The sequence below is a fragment of the Zootermopsis nevadensis genome, unplaced genomic scaffold (assembly GCF_977971745.1).
Source record: "Zootermopsis nevadensis isolate Lab colony 2312 unplaced genomic scaffold, Znev_1.0 Znev_ptg000010l, whole genome shotgun sequence".
In the NCBI taxonomy this organism is placed as follows: domain Eukaryota; kingdom Metazoa; phylum Arthropoda; class Insecta; order Blattodea; family Termopsidae; genus Zootermopsis; species Zootermopsis nevadensis.
In genome coordinates, this window is record NW_028259142.1 from 11,352,336 (window position 1) to 11,372,733 (window position 20,398).

A 20,398-nucleotide genomic window follows, 5' to 3' on the forward strand; every position below is an offset into this window, starting at 1 on the left:
TGATCAACCGTCATGCATAAAGCTTTATAATTTATCCCGTTTCCAACAGAACTCAGTAGCTCAGGTAATTGATCTGTTAAGAAATGCAAATAAGAGGTCTTTGAATGTTGAGACTACGTTGTAAGGTCCAATCAGAAACCGTCAAGTATTCCTTCCTAAATATTAATGTTTGCAATGTCTCGCTAAGACAGCGATAGTGATCCTTTACGAAATATTCGGATTGGTTTTAAGAGTAGAACGTATCGATTGAATGTAATTTAGCATCGCCCTGTATAATTCAGTACAGTAGACCTAAATATATTTCTTAGAATGTTTGTGGGTTGGGATATATTTTAGGGACCCTGCCCACGTAATGTCTGCCCACATGCACAGTTTACCAGTAGGGTTGCTGATTGGTGGCCCCCCATTAGTATGCCGGGTCCAAAACGCAGCTACCAGCACTCGTTATTTTAATGATTCGTTAAACGAATAACTTCGTTCTGCTGATTGGCGATAATGAGATATCAGTTGAATGCTTTAGTTAGGATACTGCGTTGTTTCCTGCCGGGTGTTCGCCGAAGCATTGTACGTTGTCTGAAACACTATACTGATATGGAAATGGATCTAAAGTTTCACAAAACAATATTCTATTAAGAGTTCTCTGCAGTGTTCGTGCTGGCAGATGAGACGAATGTTTAAATTTTTTATGTTTCTTTCTCGAAAGTTTATCGTGGACTTGATCGTTCAATACGTGTCGCTGGATATCTTAGGAAAATTTGTAATCATTGTATTTACAGTACCATTTGCAGTAATTAGTTTCAAAGATCCCCGTTTCTTTTATATGAATATAAACAGCGGTTGGTCAGAATCTACCTCCTCAGATTAGTTGTACTGTAAATTTGTTTAATTCTGAAACGTATTATTCAGCTATTGAATGCAGTAATTAAATATTTACGCGGTACTTTCAATTATAGGAAAAAATTTTAATGCGAATTTATGTTTGCGTTTATTTCCTATATTTATGTTGCATGTCCTGTCAGTTTTTTTTTTGTTCGTTCACGATTGCTAATAAACTTGTAAGTGGAAGACTCGACATATAAAATGTTTTACAACTTCGGCTTTTGAGAATGAGAATCGTCGAATGTTTAAAATTGTCTGACGTTTCGGCAAACGTATGTATTACATACCCTGAAGATGGCAACAATTTTTAACTTTCTGTTTGGCTCATCACCGAAAGCCGAAGTTGCGCATTGGACTTCAGCCAAAAAACATATGGACAAGAAGAGAAGTTGATTTACAATACTATTCAGTCAATCAAGATCACAGGCTAAAGTTAATTTTGATAAGGAAAGATGAGAATTGCATTAAACGAGTAAGAAAACCGAGATATAATGAATATTAAACATTCGCAATAAACATTGCTACACACTGCTGCACTCAGCCGTAAATAAAGCGTGAAAACTGATGAAAATTAGAACTGTACATGTTAATTTTATTTTGGAATTTATATGAAACGGAACTTTCCTTTAACAAATGAAAAGCAATTACGTTCGGCTGTCGACAAAATGTGTGTGCTGAATACATTAATAGAAGAGATTAAAGATCGCAAAAGAGAGCGAAGAATAAAAGGGGGAACATGATGGAAGGGTGAAAGAAAGCAATATGGGTAAAAATAAAGAAACAATCCTGCGAATGTGTATAAGTCCACCAGTTGTAGTGTGCACCTTTTTTTTCCTTCTAAAATCCGTTTGAATAATCTAATAATCATGTCATCTAAAGGTAAGTCTTCTAAATTTTCTTTTCACTTCAGGTTTTCCTACAAAAATTTTGCACGCATCTCTTATTTCCCCTGTGTATATTAACATAAACTACGTATCACAAATCCCAAACAGGGATCCAACACTTTGTTGTGCTTTTATCCGTAGTTTATTTAAAAATAATCTCAGTTGTTATGATTCATCATCGTCAAATGACAGTATGATTAGTAAATAATGAAAAGTAAGGAAGCAGTCATTTGAATTCTAGAACAACTGTTGTGAAGACTAGAAGACAGGAGAAAGGACGCGGTCGGAACCATTCTAAGTAGTCTATCGGCTTGTTTATACACTTGGCTAAGATCCCTCGTATCTAGGAAAGGAAAACAAATCTGTGAGGGAGTAAGAGGTTAATGGAGAAACTGATGTGTTCAATACACAATTGAATGAAGTAGTCGTTACAGATATATCGTGGTTACCACTACTGAGTTGTCTTGTATTTCGACCGTGAGAAGCAAACATCAATGAACGCCGCAGACCTAAAAAGATGTTGGTAGGCTCGCTGGCTATTCTGTTATCTGCATGTCACGTGTCCACGGTGAGTTTATGTCAGTGTTCAAGGTGATGTGTAAGCGTGCAGTCGAACAAGGCATCTTCATTTACTGTAGTTACGTAGAAATCGATTTAGTTCCTGTATGTCGTCGATAATTTGGAAAGACATAACGTTATAATTGGAAAAAAAAAACTTTACGGTATTGGTGACGTTTTAGTCTCTTATCAAGAACAGCTACAAAATTACTTAACTTCGCCAGTATAAAATAACTCAAGTGCAATATGGACAAACTTGCAACTGGTTTATCGAATCAGTGAAACAAAGCCTAGTTTAATTTAAATGGACATTCCAACAAATGTAATAACCCCTAATCACCACTTCATGATTTGAACGTTGAAGTTTAGTGTGGTGGAATCGGTGCAAGGGAATGATTACCTCTATTTTACGGACATATTCAAATTCAGAAAGGTATATGAACAGTTTTCTTTCCCCAGAGTTAATGGAGGAAGAAAGACTGAACGGTTGCTTTCAACTGACATTAGAAACGGCGCGCACAGCCGGTAACTGCATTGCTGCAATAAGTGAAGTGTTTAGTGACATTTATTAGTGAAGGCTTATGACTAACTAATTTCCCAGACCTCACGCCGTGTGACTGTTGTTATTTGTGAGGTAGTTTGAAATGCAAAGTGTACGGAACAAGTCGTCACATATTACATGACCTTGAAAATATTCGGAACGAAATATCCAGGATTTCCTCAGCAGAGCTGCAACGTGTTAAGCAGAGCGTGTACGATTACGAGCATAAGCGCCTCTGGACCGGTGAGTTTCTCTCAAAGCTTATTTTATTTACTTTAACGCTTTGGCAATGACCTGGTTCCAGGATAAACAGCCGGAGCTTTCTGGAACATGGCAGCTCGCTAGCGGTCCGAAACAACAGCGACCGTGGGAAATTACTACTTCAGTCTACATTCAATTTTGTATTCATTAAACTTTTACGACAAGGAAAAGAACATGCCATTTTGTAAAAATCGTATTAGTCATGTAGCCGTAATCATGTTATCGGTTTTCTGTTCAACCTAACCCTATTTACTAATATATTTGGATTTACGACGTTTATGCATTTAGTCGATGGATCGATTTACGCCGCGTCTTCAATCATGAAATGTCGTATACCATAAACAAATTTCAAAATAAATTAATAGTTTGTCACTGATGGACTCCCATGTGCCTAAGCGCGTTACCCTTTTTTATTTATAAGATTTTCGGTTGATATTTCTATAAATCTGGTAAATCCCGTGAAGTTCTGTTAATGGAAGAGAGAATACACAAGACTTGTCATTTGAAGCTCTGACCCAAAATGTTTGACTACTGCATTTGACTCGTTTAAAATTTTTGAACCTTTCGGAATTATTTTATAACTGCATCCTATTATATGAAAAGATACATTTATCACCTGTTATCACGAACATACGGTTTATTTTTAATATGCGAGAATTCGTTGTTCTTGTTTATAAATCTGCGATTAATGATATTTGTATTCAAGACGCTCCCATTTACCACACAGTTCGAAATCAGACGTCGTTTCGTAAATTGGGAACGGCCAACGTGTATAGACGTACGTAGGTCTGTGTGTACGTGCGTGTAATCATTAAAATGTGCAATAATTCTAGGGGTTTACTATTTCAAAATATTTAAATTCCAGCGTTTATTCGGCATTTTTATTATATTTGTTATATGTATTTCATTCAGGGACAAATTCGTGAGTACAAATTAATACTTTTCTTGATCAAATATTTATCCCATTAAATAAATAAGGCCCCACACGACAGTGGGCTACTTTAATAAGAATGGAGGAGAAATATTCGGCAGAATCTGTGTCTTATTCAACGTGGCCGCTCTAGAGTTCCAGATCTTATCCTTCTTGAATGCTATCAAGAGATTATTTTGCACTCCGGCATTTTCCAGGAGCGCAAATAAAGATTTTCTTTCTTTCTACGTTCAGACAAAGCCCTTGATCTTGGTAAATGTGCGGGCTTCCAAGTATGGAAATGGTCGCATCAACATGAATAAGAGATACGGGTGTCGTGGGGGGGGGGGGGGGGGGGGGAGATGGACAGGAATGGGTAAGGGATTTCGAGAAGCTGAGGAGAGGGTTAACTTTATACGCATTAATTAGCTAAATTATTAGACTAACCCGCGAGTACCCTGACACCTGCAATCGGAAATGCGAATTTAATCGCATGATTTGTTCCTAAGGGATTAAAATGATTGAGAATTTTTCTTACTATGCCATTGTACATTCTGGCCAAAACAAAGGATCAGTTGAGAAACAAAAGGTTTTGTTTATAGGATTTAAAGCTTTCTTAAACCGAAATCTGACTTTATCAGACACTTTGTCCGCTGTGAAACACTCTCGGGCTACAAGACGCGTAAGGTGGCTGAACGGTAAACAAACCAAATCTTCTGCCAACGTTTCAAGAACCATCTCTGTTCTCATCCTCATGGTTGCTGGGTAACCAGTCCGTTCCTTTGTTGATCGCAGCTGCCATGTCGATATTATTGTTGGTAGGAAATTGAAAAGTAAACTGGCTAAGTGGCATGATATTACGATCCGTCAGTGTTTAAACATAATTGTCAGGGAAAGACACGTGGGAATATTGATGTCATCACATAAATATTTATTATAACTTACAAAAATAATCAAACAGTAGTTCCGGCTATAACACTTCTTACATTTATTCAGGAAGTACCAGGTTTACATCTTGGCTGGGACATGGACTGTCCTAAATGTAATGTTTTTGTGATTTTCCTGTGTTCTTCCTGGTAAATTCCGTTCGAGAACCTTGTAATAACCACCTCTATCACTTCACTTCTTTGAATTCAACAGAACGCCGTCATCCTCTCGGTATTCGACGCTAAATAACCGCTGAAATTCATACCGCGTCGTTAAATAACGGGCTATTAATTGATTTAAAATATACGCACAGAATATACATAGAAATAATTCGTAGCTAGTGTACGGTTGAATATCGAGCCACAGAGGTTTTTAATATGACGAAGTCTGGGAAAAGCTGAAAATAATTTTACCAAACACGCGTTTAGTAGTTGGGGTACATCTATACGGTTAACGTTCGTTCGACGTAAAAGTCAAGCATATAAAGATCCATATACAGCCAATGCTGTAAACATTATTTCCCAGCAGAAATAGTTGGTAGCTCGCCGTCTCAGTTTCTACGTCATTAATGTCTTTGGGTTACGTGGCATGGGCGTTTGTTTTCCTTCTACCCGTAAGTTAGTGACGAATACCGCGGTACAACAATAGTACAGTTTTATTCTACTAGAGCAAAGCGCTCCTTTCGTCTTTCAAGGTCATTCGGCAAAAAAGTGTAATATCAATATCAACAAATCGACAACAATGATTACTTAGGAAACGTCATCTGTTTACTCGGCATACAGTGAAATGAAGGAGGTTGGTTGCGTTTTAAAATCTTGAGTAAGAAACTAAACTAACCCCCCCGAATGGGGGGTTAAAACACTTGACAAACCCCCTTTCGGTGGGGGGGGGGGTTGGTCAAGTGTTTAAAACGCAACCAACCCTTATCTAGGAAACGTCATTTGTTTACTCGGCATACAATGAAAGGAAGGGGGTTAAAACACTTGACCACTTCGGGGGGGGGGGGGGGGGGAGGTTGGTTGGTTGCGTTTTAAAATCTTGAATAAGAAACTAAACTAACCCCCCGAATGGTGGGTTAAAACACTTGACCAACTTCGGTGGTATACCAACACAACAATGCCGAGTAAACAAATAACGTAACATTGTTTGATGACGTAATTGTTTGGCTACAAATTGTATGACGACGACGACAAATCACAAATTTTTATAGTAGAGACAATTATTTTGTTATCTACTGCAAGTTTCCACCTAGCTGAGTAAAGACTTAAATATAAATGACCTGTTACAAAGATAATCATGTAAACAAATCTGTAAGTGTAATAAATTCTACTCGGGCTAGGTCGACACAGAGCACGGACGGGATCTCCGACAACGACAGAACCCTGAGGACGAGGACGAAGGTGGTTGTCGAAACGCTGGTGTTTTCTTTATTAAGCTACATTACACGGCTGGTAGCCCGAGAAGAATGTATTATAATCAGTCGCCTTGAAAGTTTTAGATCATACAAATCTGTAACTGGGCTAATAGACGATAGGCTTCATGCGTGGGTTTTACATATGTTTATGGTTGTCGAAGGGATTTCGGTACTAGAATTAAAAAGTTTAGCGTTATAGAAATTAAAAATTACACTGTAAGCCCGAAAACGCCTTGTTGTTGTTGTTAAAATTCCAACAGGATGACTTGTTACTTATGCCGTCCATAGATTGCGATAATTCTTCATACAACATACCCTCCGTAATCGGTCCGCGCTTTGTTATATTGTTGATATGGTATTGCTTAAAAATGGTGGATGGTCTGTGGTAGTTAAGAATGATTTTGAAAAAGGTTTGAGTTGTGGCACTGATCTGTTGCTGGCTCATAACATACTTTAATGAACATTCGACAAATCCTTATATTCACATTCTTTTACCTGTTTTTCTGAAGATCAACGCTGGTTTTCTATTTTATTTAACAACGCTGTCTCAACTGCAGAATGTTTGAAGTTATAAATCCGGGCATTAGCTGTGAGAAATTGAGAGAAGTCACAAAAACTTCCAGTGCCGTGGCTTTAAGTTGCCCACAGACTGCAACGCGTGAGTGTGTGTTTGCCTTACCTTCTTTTCTTCATTCTCTCTTGTTTCTTGCCAGTTTTTAGACTTCTGTGCGAGGGATTTTAACGGATTACAGTGGTACCGTACGTCGTTGTGAGATAAATCCTCAAGCTCTAGGGGGTGAACTTTTCCTGTGGTTTAAGTCTTTTATCTAAAACGAATGGCAGCCGTGGTAATTCTTAGTTGAATGATTTGGATTCTATAAAATATAATTCTCAGTTTATACTGTATTTCAATGACTCTTTTATACACTAGTAACATCGTCATTGGACCGCAGATGTAGCTAATCTACGCCACTAAAACAGTTCAAAATATTAAGACGTTGGATTATAACTCATTCGTCGCACACACTGATAGAATTATAATCGGATAAGTAATCTAATGTACAGCTTCTATTTGATGGTGCCCTGATAACAATTAACAGGTCGTTCGCTATCCAAGAACCAGTGTGAATCTTAATCCGTCTGGTTTAAATGCTGGCTCACAACCGATTCCCGCAGTTTCGCAAGCTTTTAAGGTCTTAGACTTTGAACCATGTTCCACTTCAGGATTATTAATATTTGTATGCGTTTGGTAGAATTACTTGCACACGGGTTTGACTGTCACAGTGCCTGTACCAACACATGAAAATACAGTATTCGAACCCAGGATTCCAAGTTGGAGCAGTCGAGGAAACTTATTTGCAGGCTTGATCACAGTTATCGGTAAAAATTTATGTTTCTGTTTTTAACTTATTTCTTGAAATAACTTGCCAACATAACGATATTAATTTTAAATGTTTTAGATTTAATTTAGAAGAAACCTTTATTTTGTGTTTTATGTCAAATTTGGTCAGTCATGGTGTCTCATAATAGGATGTTGAGGAGAATATTTGTTCCCAAGTGAGGAATCAAGAAGAATATAGATAAAACTGCATAATGGACTTCATAATTTGAATCTTTCACCTAATTGACTTATTATGACGATTATATAAACGAGAATGAGATGGACATTTTCATTACTTGTATAAGAGTCGCTTTTCTTGGGTTATTTAACGACACTTCATCAGCTGCATGAATAATCTAGGGTCGAATGAGATTAGTGCAGAGAAATGATGATGATTGAGTTTGATGGACTGTCTCAGGATCGAGTCGAGTAGCGATGTTAAAATCGAGGATTCTGTTCCGCATAGTTAGTTAAAGACGCGGGATAATTAGGCGTAGCGAAAGGTTGGCAATTGAGGATGGTATTAAAAAATCTTAACTACCTTTACTCCGAGAACAGCCTTGGACGAATTTGTATTTATTTTCTTGTAGTCACTTAAGTGATGTACTTTACATTTCCTAGGCCCGTAAAGTGTTTTGGACCTAATGTACCAACTTCAGTTTAATTTTACTCAGTTTTTATTTTCTTAAAAATATAAAACGGCATTTGGGGAAGTAGTTTGTAAAGTTGAGCAAAGTATAAGAATGCAATTTTCAGTTCCAAATAATAATAGCTTTTGTTAGGGCCACGTTATGTTACGGCAGGGAATGTAAACTTTTCTTCATAAACGCAACGAAAGCAAAAAAAATTGGCGAGAATGTGATATTCAAAGTACTCGGCTATAAAGCTATAGTTCAATAGTATATTATGATTGTTCTTTTCTTGTACCTGCCTATCTCCTCTTGTTTATTTATTCTTTTTTGTCTGAAAAGTTGGGCAGTACGCCAAAACAGACAAAAAAACTCACCCCCCCCCCCCAAAGACTTCGAATTTAACAGTTTTACAGTGCATAACATATACATTTAAAAGCGTTGATAAATATACCGCGAACTAAGTGTTAAATACTCCCACATTTTCAGTCGGCTCAAAAATATTCCAAGACGCCGAGCGAATTTAGGAAAGGGAAATGTTTGAAACCCATAATGCCACGGGGCTGTGTTTATGAAAAATGCGTTACTTTAATCCGATTTGTATATTCGGACAGTTGTTTTTAAAGCACGGAACACTGTATGTCATGCCGAGTTAGACTTGAAATGACGAAAGTGCTTGTTTATAAAGTGGCTGTGAATGTACTATATAAAGACGTTTAGAAACTTATTTGTGGTCCTCCAACCTTGGGGTTGGAGAGGGAGGAAACAAGTTCCCAACTTAAACAGGACAGAGAAGGTGTAGTCTTTGAAGTGCACTGACACTCGAAAGGAATTCTTTACAACACATAACTTAGGTCGTTCTCCCACAATGCGAACCAAGGTCATTCTTGCGTGTTAGGTCATTTTTGCATCAATGTAAACTCGGGTCATTGCTTTGGAACATTACCTACTACTACTGGATTCGATGGAATAAACCAAAATACGCAATTTCAATTATTACGTTTCTTTCCGAGTTTGGAAAAACGGGACGGATACAACGTAGCCACGGATACAACGTAGCCATTTGTGTTCTCCGCGATGGGACACTTTTACTCCGTGTTCCTTACTCGAATACGTCGATTACTACATGGAACCAGTCGACTGTAGCCTACTCAAGGCAGGGATGTCCGTCCGCTTTTTTCTGTGCTGTGATAACCTGTATAGGTAGAGAGAGGCCTTGCGACAGACGGTCTCCCACCCCCGTGTGACCAGGTAGACTTCGCAAATGTCGATAAAATGTTCTGAACGCTGGCAGGAAATCTTCTAGAGAGGCCAAGGCTCCGTAATGCCTGTTAAGCAGTCGTGAAGCAGTTTCCAGTGTTGCTAAGTACACAAACAGTTAGGTCGTCTTCGTTGTCCCACAGCATTTTCCGTGGCCCTAGGGCAGCAACCTCGAAATTCGACTGAAAAAAAAAAAATTGATACAAGGCAGAATAGAAAACCCTGGCTCTCAAAAGTCTACCCAGTAATTAAACTAAGGGCCCCAGCAACGAAGTTTGGAGAATATCAAATACAGTTCAAAGTGAAGCTTTCGCGGCTACTGAAGTTGATGAAAAACTCCCGGATTACAAACCGCTCCCTGAGGATGAGGGCAGAGATTTTTCTCGAAACGTTGGCAGAAGATATGGTTTATTCACCGTTCAGCCACCTGACGCGGCTTGTAACCCGGGAGTCTTTCATCAAATACAGTTTGTTTCAGCATAATCTTTTCAAAACGAATCCAAAGTGAAACATTTATTAAGTCTCTTCATGAAGTAAATTATATGAAAATATCTTCACGGCGACTGAAGCCGCCACATTATTGGCGAAATACACCGACACAAAAAATAACGACCTGACTCCATATTCCCGCCAAATTAGACTCCGCCAGACCCCACCATAGGCCCCACCAAAATTGCATTTTTACATGGGTTAAATTTCATGTTAGTGCACAAATGAAAATATGTCCACATTTTACAGAACAGAATAGACTTCTAATTTTATAGGGACTAGCATCAGTAGACAAATCAAATTTAACGGCTGTAATAAAATTTTCATAAACAAATAAATCATGGAACAGGCTAAAAGCTTTAATTGTTTACGATATCAATTATGATGTAATAATGAAACTGATTTTCGTATTAAACACAACGGTTAAAATGCATGTGTGGTACCATACAGAAAAATTGAAAGTTTGAGTTGAATAGTTCAAATGTTGTAAAGTTAATAGAATGGTGCGAAATAATTTAAGTTTCTAAAATGAAGTTCCTGGCCATGTTGAAGGAGTGAGATTATTAGGCAAATAGAAGAGAAACACAAAGATTAAATTAATTTTGTTAATGAATACGGGGATTGAATGGATAAAACACTACAATACAAGTGAATTCATCCTGAAAACGCAAAGAAAATTGGGACATTTCAGTTAAGCGTAAATGAATTTGGAATCAAACAAGTCATGGAACCTATTCTTTGACGCTGAAGATGGAGGGAATGACGGTGATTTCACATGCTGTACCTGGTTAGCCTTGCCAAGGGGCACCAAGAATGCTTTCTTCTTGACTACTGCACCAGCCAGCTAGCCGGCTTTGGTTTCTCTCCCCTGGCTTCCGAAATCGATAAATAACTTTGTGGTGCGCTGCACGCTATTCTCTGACCCGACCCAAAGAGAGAGAGAACTCTGCTTTCGTGGGGACTGTACAGTGTGACTAATTACATGACTGAAATGGAGAAAAAAATTTAAGAGCGAGAGGGAGCCATTCCTTTTTCAGGAGGTCTTTGCGCAGTGAACCAAACGAAAACATTATGGGATGTGGTGTCTGTCAGTCCACATCAAGACGACAGAATTGTAGGGAAATTTCTTTTTTTGATTCATTTTCTTACACGGACGGTTTTCTCAGAAACGGTTTATCGACTTACAACTGAACAGTTGCTAAATGACGAAAGATACTAACATAGTTACGTAATAAGCTTTCGTGTAAAATATTTTTGTTTCTGAATAATATTTATGGAAATAAAAATAATAACTTTTATGCGGTCCTTCCGTACGTTACTTGTAGCAGAATATTTATAGTCTGAATGGATTCGTAACAGCAGGTTTAAATATGCAACTACAGATCTAAGTTTGCATTAATTTAACATGAGAACCAATGACATGTTTAAAATCTATAAAATCTTAACTCTTATGCTGACTTTGAAGTGACGTATTAATAACTACGTGGATCAGAGTCTCGCTTAGGAACCTAGTAGTCGCTCAGCTAGTAAAAAATTTTATTACTTCATGGGGATCCAAGCTTCTTTACCGGTTTTACAAGAATTCGCAACTCTTCACCTCTTATGGCTTGAGATACATTCGAATAAAATTCTCACATCTACAATAACGAATTAACGATTGCATTTTGAATTAAATATTGTGTTGAAAAACTACGGATAACTTATTTGTTATTTGTTTCGGTTTCTTTCGAAATTTTTTATTTACAAATAATATACATTAATTTCCTTCAAACTTCGCTGTTAATGTTATTAAATGCCAAGGTTAACGACCTTGTGCTTGATTATGCACCACGCCACAAGAAAGTATTGAGTAGTGGAATTATAGCTGCACGCATTTGTAACTGTCTTCAGTGTTTCTTTTAAGTCTTAAAGCTTCATAACGTCCCGAAGGATGGATTTCCTTTGCCTGAAGGACAAAGAACTGGATGCACCTACTCCGATAGATCTGCTGATCTAGCTATTTCCGATCTATGGATCACCACTAATAAAAATACTAACATCTTTGTTAACCTCACAGTCGATCCTCAGATCTGTGTTGTTAAATGACATTTCTTCAAGTAATTTATAAAAAACACAATAAATTAATTTAGTATACTCTCCTAGAATGACTGAAGTAATGTATGTAATTCTTTTAACATTATTTTTCTTATCGTTTTTCTATTTTTTCACACAGATATTACCGGTTTGACTCAGTAACTTCCACGTGAGGTATTTAGTAAGTTCGTAATATAGAAAGAGAGGTAGCTGTTTATTTTCTGCAGCGAGTTAAATTACAAAACTTAACTTGGTACTCAGAACATGGCCTCTTTTGCTTTTCTTCGCTCTAAGAATAACAAAAATCTGAGAGCCATTTGGGACCTAGACGTCGTCTGCATAGCCGTTTATCCGTGCGGAAGAGCTGAATACCTCCACAGAATAGCAAATAAAGCTGCTCAGCTGCCTTGAGGAAAATGATTTCTTTGCAGAACCTAGCAGGACTTATTATCTGCCTGTTGGAACACAACGAGACACGGCTCTCGCGTCATATAATTATATATTTCTTAGATGACCATAGAACAGTCTTATTCTATCATGCTTAGTGATTGATTCAATTTTCCAATAAATTATCTGCTTTTAAGACTTGATCCAATCCTTAGGCAGATGAATTTGGCCCACATACTGCAAGATAGACTTTAATGTCTCATACATCTACGCTTAGGTCGTTCGAATGACCACTTCTTCTTTTTAAAATTTGTCTATTAAATTGATATTCGCCAATTACGATCTTCTGGGTTGTGACGCCGCGTGGTCTTGTAGGTTAGGTTAGTTAACAGTAGTTTAGAGGAACCTGTCGCCTCCATCTCCAGGATAAAATCTTTACCGCCCAGAGAATCTTAAATTTAGAATACGATATTACATTCGTTTCCAGCGGAAATGAATTCCACATATGATTCTCACAAAAACACGCTGTTCAGCGGTTTTTCGAACCATATCCTCCCAGACAACAACCAGTATCCAACGCCATGTTCAGTACACTTGTACTGTTGCATTTTGGCGGCAGGCGCTTGGTAGCGAGTTATGCAATTCCCTTCGGGAGCTTGGAAGTTACATTACGTTCGAGTTTATCACTGAATTCACTGAAAAAAAAGCTCATGTTTCTCAAAATGAATTTTCTTTCAATAAAATAATATACATTTTTAATACTCTGTTGTAGATCTTGCGTAATGGTTTATGTTCTATGGCTGGTTTTAGCATTAGTAGTAATATCCTCTGGGTACCCTACTGAGAACCTGTTTAACAAACGTAAATTGTTGTTTTATTCGAGTGTCAAACTTAGTCTTTTAGTCCGAGGCAAGGAAATCGGTTTAATGTATTTAGGGTGAAAAATGTGCTGGGTAGAAAATCTCTGGACAACAGCGATGGACTGTAAGTAATTGGGGCATTTAGAGCAAAACTAATGACGAAGTTAAGAACATGTTAAATCGGAAAATTATTTGTACTAATCAGTTCAGAATCCGCCATCAGACTTCTTATTTAAAATCCTAAATGTTAAATAAGTAAAATAAAACTTTAGTCTTTCTCCTGAGGGATGAACAAAAATTGAAGACGAGGGATAACAGGAAAATGGAGGAAATTACATAATGTGTAATTTTATGAAATTTGTTTGACTAAATCAGTGATAGTAAGTCCGGCTAGCTATGTAACACGCATGGGAGAAGTAAGAAATTCTTTAAAAATGTTGATTATAAATATGAAAAAGCCGACCACTTGAGGGACCAAGACTTAAATGGCAGCGAAATATTAAAGATCGTCTTAAAGGAGTAGAATTTGTGTGGACTGGTTTAAGCTGGTTCAGGAAGAGTCCACACTAATGAACCTTAAAATTCAGTAAGAAGCGGGAAATTACTCGTAGTAAAACTAAAGCATTCCCACAAAGAAACGTAATTAATAACGGCCCTTTAGGATGTAAGAGTTTTTCCTGAATTTTCAGATTATATTTGTTTTGCGAGAGTATATATGTGCTTATAGTTTATTTAACGACGCTTATTCTGTAGCTAAGGTTATATAGCGTCGAATGAGAGGATAATGGTGAATAATTAATTGGAAAGGACATATATTTTTTGTGTAATATAAAAAAGAAATACATTTTTACTACGTTTCATCCCCCATTATGAGTACGAATTTAGATATTTGCTTTAGAAACATAGATAAAGTAAGCCTATGAACTTCAGCCCCGAAGATGGAGACAATATGTTGTTCCGAAACATTGGTGATATCTACATACTATAAGTTCGCTCGGAATTACAACCCAGAAAACCAAACATCGACTTCCTTCAAACCTCTCAAGTTAAAAGTAAACTTCTACCAGACTACACGGCGCAACAACCCAGAAGTCAGCCATCTTCCCTTAAGTTAAGGGATGTCTACCTTGTGTTTTTGTGCTATAAATCTGCGATGGAAAGTTTGATTTTTCACTTAACTCGAGTTCTCTTGAGTTCTGCTCTTGTGCACTGTTGGACGACCTGACTTCAACATCTAGAATTACCACAGCACATATTTTGCTCCGCAACGCAACTGCTAGTGTAACTGATAACTTCGCTTCTACAGACTCAAAGTTTTCATCAGAAGGAAATCCCCAAACAAAGGTTTCATGTACCTAAGTAGCCGATAGATAGATGTCCCTTTGAGGCAGGACCCACTTAATCACTCCAGTAGACATTATCCACTAGACCACCGAGGTAGTAAGGAGGGACAGAACACTGGAGAAAGGAGCGTAAAACATGTTTAACTAAAGACAAATTGGTCTGAAAAAACAGAACTAATAAATATAAGATAAAAAGTAAAATAGAGCACCATAGGATAATATATGAACTACATTTGAATATAGGCCTATACAAGAATAATAATCTCCATATCTGAAAGTCAAGTCAAGATTTCAGTCATTATATACGGAATATTCAGGAAATGACTATTGTCTGACTTTTAATAATAAACACCCTGTTCTGTAGTGTAGGATGTTATCTTTAGAACTAATACTCTCAGACTAAACTCACAGCATTACTTTAGTTAAGCGTACCAAAAAGAAAAGTAAAATTATGAAAACGTTTTTTTACCGAAAACCTCTGTTGGTTATGCTTAAGGTAATAATTTATATTTAAATAGAAGTTTTTAATCTCTTTATTACTACATTTATTGACTTCGACCACTAACTGGTATCCTGAAGAGAAGAGAACGGTTCAGATGACGGATATAGTGCAGAAATTCAAAGATGGGCTATTCATCATTGTCGGGACTCTGTAGATATGGTAACTACTCTTTACAGTAAACGATGACAAGCGATTTTTGGGAGAAACTGTAACCTCCATTTTCCCTCAACTCATTCACTGTATGTGGCGAGGTTATCAAGACTTATAAATTAATAGTAACACAGTTTAGACCTCTATTTCTGCACAATTTCAGAGTTAAAATATAAAGTAGAGAATACAAATTTCGTATTGTTGCCATATTTGAAATTATTGGCAAGTAAAATTATTTAACGATGAGCTCCTTACCGAATTTCATACGCGTAGCTTCAGTTCGTATGACTGTGGAACCGAAAGATAATTGTGATTGTAGGGTAGCCTCATTTTGTTTTACAGTTTACAAAAATACATCTTAAACAATATTTATATTTTCCGGAAATCTGTTGTCACAGAAAACTGCAAGGTCCTCCAGTATGCATGGCTGATGCCGTCGCCTGCAAGTTCGTCCGGGCATCATGTCGGCATTATTGATGGTGCAAAGTTTGGGTTACATGTAGAGGCATGATCATACTACCAAGTTCAATGTAAATCAGTCAACTGATTCAAACTTTGAGGTTATATTTACATAGGTTTGATTCCACCACGGAATTAAGGAAGGATATTTATTATTTAGTGTTCTGTCTGACGACAGGTCCATATGAACAGGATCCTTCCATCCTTTTCTCGGACTGGGACCTGTTCATATACGTTCTTGGCAATTGATCCAGAAGTGGTTTGCCATTGCCTTCTTCTGTGAGTGAATGGAGTAATTGTTGGGATGCCACGGAGAAACCGGGGAAGCCCCCGGAGGAAACCTCCGTGTTGCCTAGACCACGGCCTTGCCCAACACAAGTTATAAATTCGGGCACCGCTGGGAATCGAACCCGAGACCCCAGGATTATAAGGCCAGCGTTCTAAGCGCTAGACCACCGTGGCTATCCAAGGAAGGATATACGGTTAAGAAATAGCAAAACGATAAGTAGTTTGAACACATTACTGCCATAAATTAAAATGAATAAGATCACAAATAGGCCTTACAAAGTGTAAACCACTGCAGGTAAATAAGTGCCCTAATAACCCACTGACATTTGAACACGAAGATTCGAAATGGCTATTGGTCACGAACCGCAACTTGTTCCGTCCACCAACATTCTGGCAGGAAATTCACCTAAGATTCATTTTGATATAAATCTCCCGTATACCTCTCGTCTTTCCGAGAGGTTTCTTCCCCAGAATTCTATAATCGTTCTTTGTCAACATATTACGTATATACAAAATTATAAAGAAGAGGTGAAAAGACACCACTAAAAGCCCCCCCCCCCCCCCCCCCCAGGAAAAGACAGTACGTATTAATCCAAAGACGACCATATAAAAATTTCTGAAGACGTGCGTTATCCCTTTCTAAAGAAATACCGTGATGTGGGGGGTTAGTTTGCTCTTCTGAGAAAAAAAAGTAGGTCATTCAGCCCACGATGCACCTACGTAGTTGTCTCAAGTCATACGTCACCTTCTATGAACATCTCTTCCGCGACTACAGATGAGCCGGTCTTGAGAAGTTGATTATTGCTCAGTAACTAGAAGTCTTTCCCATCTTATATGGAAATATAGACGTAACTTTCATTACCGTGTGTACAAAAGCTGGGCTCTGGATTCCTTCTTAAGCCACACGAATCCGGTTCACACATTACTTCTTCTGTTATTGTCTACTATTTTCTCTTAAGTTTCCCCAATGATATTTTTCCTTTTTTTTTTTTTTTTATTACTAAGTCGTATGCATGTTTCATTGTATTCGAGCAGAAAACGGATTAGTACAGTTGTGGTCTGATTTGCGTTGAAATCCTGACAGTGAACCGTCTGCTTTATATTTTATTTATCTATGAAATAGTTCAAGACCACTTCTTCCGTTTCTGTTCGAATTTGTATTTCGAAATCTTCTTGCTACACCTAATTCGAAACTACAAATCCAGCAGTTAACGATAAAGAAAGTATCTTTTAAAATAAGACATCGTGGTCGAAGAACTTTGACAAAGTTTAATTTATTCCGCCTTATTAATTTACACGAAGCTTTCGATAAAATTGCCGATTTTTTTTTTACATAACCTACAAATAAAGTGTAACTGTGCCAGCCACAGCATTTTAGCGGTATTTCCCAGATGCCCCGTCTTTTACAATAAGCTTCATATCTGTAGTGTCTAGAAAACAAGCTATTTATCTTTCAATTCCGGGGTTAAAAACCGTGTCTCGTGGTGTCTGGATTGCTATTTTTCTCCGTATTTCACTTCGAGTCTCCATGGTTGCTGAAACAAAGCTGAGTTCTGACTGGTCGCTATGGGCGGACAAGGTCGCAAAGAGAATGCTGTAATGTGATTCCCAGTGCAATTTTCTTGAAAGGAGAAGGTAGCAACAGTAGCAGTGTGAAGTTCCATTGGGGTCCGAGGCTTGTCGAAGGAAACATTTTAAGAGACGCGTGAGGTGTCTTGAAAGTACAGCCTGTTGTGGATGAGACGTTGAATGTGGTGGTATGAGGCTGGACAGGGAAAAGGACGAATGAGTGGGAAGCGAACTCGTGAAGCAAAGTAGGAGTGGAAAGAAATTTGAGACACGAGACTACTACTGTAAGTGTTCCCATAAGAAGTTACAAAAAGACCGTTTTAGGAGTATTGACCCCTGGGGCTTCGAGGTGTCTGGGCTGCTGATGGAAACCATTTTGACGTTTAGGTATCTAATGTCAAACTCTTCGTACACAATCACTACTCGTCCAATAAACTTTCATTTTAGGCACATTCGCAACCCTGCGAAGCGCCTGTTAAATACTACTCCGCCCGTTACAAATAAATCGAGAATATGTATATAATTATGGTAAAATATTATACTGGAGAACTACGCAAAAGAACTCAAAAAATTTCAGTTTCTATTTAGAGAAGACAATTTTAACGACTTCATGTAAGAGTATAAATACTGTTTTGAGTTTATTTCACACGTAAGAAGCCTCAGTTATTCCAATAGACAGTAATGAAGAGAGAAAAAACCCAAGCGAAAGTCTGGGTTAATATCAGATTTGTTTTATATTAATCTGGTGCTCAACTGTAATACTACTTTACAGTATGCATCTTTTAATGTGTGTATGAATAGTGAAGTCTTATTATTGATTCTTTAATCGCCATTTTGAATAAATATCACCTTATAATTGTTTGTGAATTTAATGATTCTTTTTATAAGGGACATTTTATCAAGGTCAAAATTATTCATAAAAACTGTCGTCTTCTGAGTTGTGGCGCCGCGTGGCCTGGTAGCTACCCTGATGTTGGATGCAGCAAATACCACTGAAACGTCGGTAGAATTCAACCAGAGTACGCGGTGCAACAATCCGGAGGAGAGGCATCTTCATACTCCTGAAATCTCACAAAATCATTTAGATGTGAAGTTTTGTTAGGTCCACGCCGTTTTATCAAGTGCAAATGATTTACATATATTTTGTCCTACAATCAGATACAATCTACTCAGTATACTGTTATGCAGAAGCATTAGGTTTCTGTCTGTTTCCTCCGCCCCTTAAGCAAATGCTGTTATGTTTATCAAGTTCCGCGGTGTTGCATGTTTCTGATTCAGCTCCCCTCCCATCACGATCTAAATTAATTGGTGGTCACTAAATTATTTGCCTTCCCAAATGATCTGCCTTGCCATAAATTAATAAGAAAATTAACTTTTAATTTTATTTTATTTCATACTATTTATTTTAACTTAATTTCAAACACGTTGGTTACTTTTGGTTACATACATATCGTAGGCCTACACCGACGTTTCAATGGCTCTATTGGTCTAACACTGTGTTGGCATATGGTGGTTATAATGAAATACAGCAACAAAAGAACAAGATGAAATCTCGTAAAAGAACAATTATATTAACCCTTTAAATTCCTAGATCACCTCATTCAAAAAATACTAACTCTTCATTCTATACTTTTGTATTTTACATTATCAGTTGATCTTTGTAATAGTGAAGTGTTGTGTTTCCTTTGAGGTACGGACTGAATTCTTAATTGTTGGACTGTCTTCCGCTTCAAAGGATTAAACAGTGCCGTTCGAGATTACATGATTGGCTGTTCAGTCCCTTGTGAAATATTAGCCTATATGTAAATGTTATGTCAATTAATTTGCTGTCCCATTGTTTGCGTCATGTGGACTGATAAGTGGTTTACTGGGACATGAAGTGTACTTACTGTGGTACGAAGGTAATTCATCAATTCTCTCTCCCTCTTTCGACTTCCACTGGCGGACAAGTATTTCCTATGGTTGCATAAAGGCCCGCCCACCTGATTCAGTCATTGCCCGACTGACAGATTTGACTGAGACGTGTTCACTTCGCCGAGTAAGTACTGTTACAAATTTATCATGGTATCAACTTCTGTGTGAGCACAACACTGGACGTCACTCCTTGTGACATATACAACCTAACTGGAATATATTCAATTATATTGTTCTATGTTTGTATCTTCATTACATGAAGTACACGTGTCCCTATGCCTTTCTTTCCACGTGCTTCGCCCCCAAGCAACTTAAGATATTTTAATTGATGTGTCTAAAATATGGGAATAGCTTATCTATCTACCTGATCCTCCGTCTATATCCGATGATGAAAGAAGATTCATCCTTCAGAAAGTTCTAATTTTTAACGTACTTTAAAACAACACGAAACATGAAGATATCCGTCTTCTGGGTTATTGCGCTGTGTAGTCTGGTCGATGTTAACCAACGTTTCAGAGGTCATACTGCCTCCGTCATCAGGGCGATGATGACGGAGGCAGTATGACCTCTGAAACGTTGGTTAACATCGACCAGACTACACAGCGCAATAACCCAGAAGACAGAAATCTTCATACTCATCGCCCTGATGACGGAGGCAGTATGACCTCTGAAACGTTGGTTAATATCGACCAGACTACACAGTGCAACAACCCAGAAGAC

General features: G+C 37.8%; 1 protein-coding gene across 7 annotated transcripts in view; it reads left to right on the plus strand.

Moving 5' to 3' along the window:
• Window positions 1-2,304: 2,304 nt before the first annotated feature.
• The window catches only part of LOC110828488 (uncharacterized), a 727,302-nt gene continuing 709,208 nt past the window's right edge, over window positions 2,305-20,398 (plus strand). For 3 of the 7 annotated variants that reach the window (XM_087346524.1, XM_087346527.1, XM_087346537.1), the window contains exon 1: window positions 2,305-3,105. The gene's annotated coding sequence lies outside the window, so the exon portion shown is untranslated. The remainder of the gene's footprint in view (window positions 3,106-20,398) is intronic. The other 4 variants (XM_087346523.1, XM_087346525.1, XM_087346538.1 and 1 more) reach the window with 2 other exon arrangements.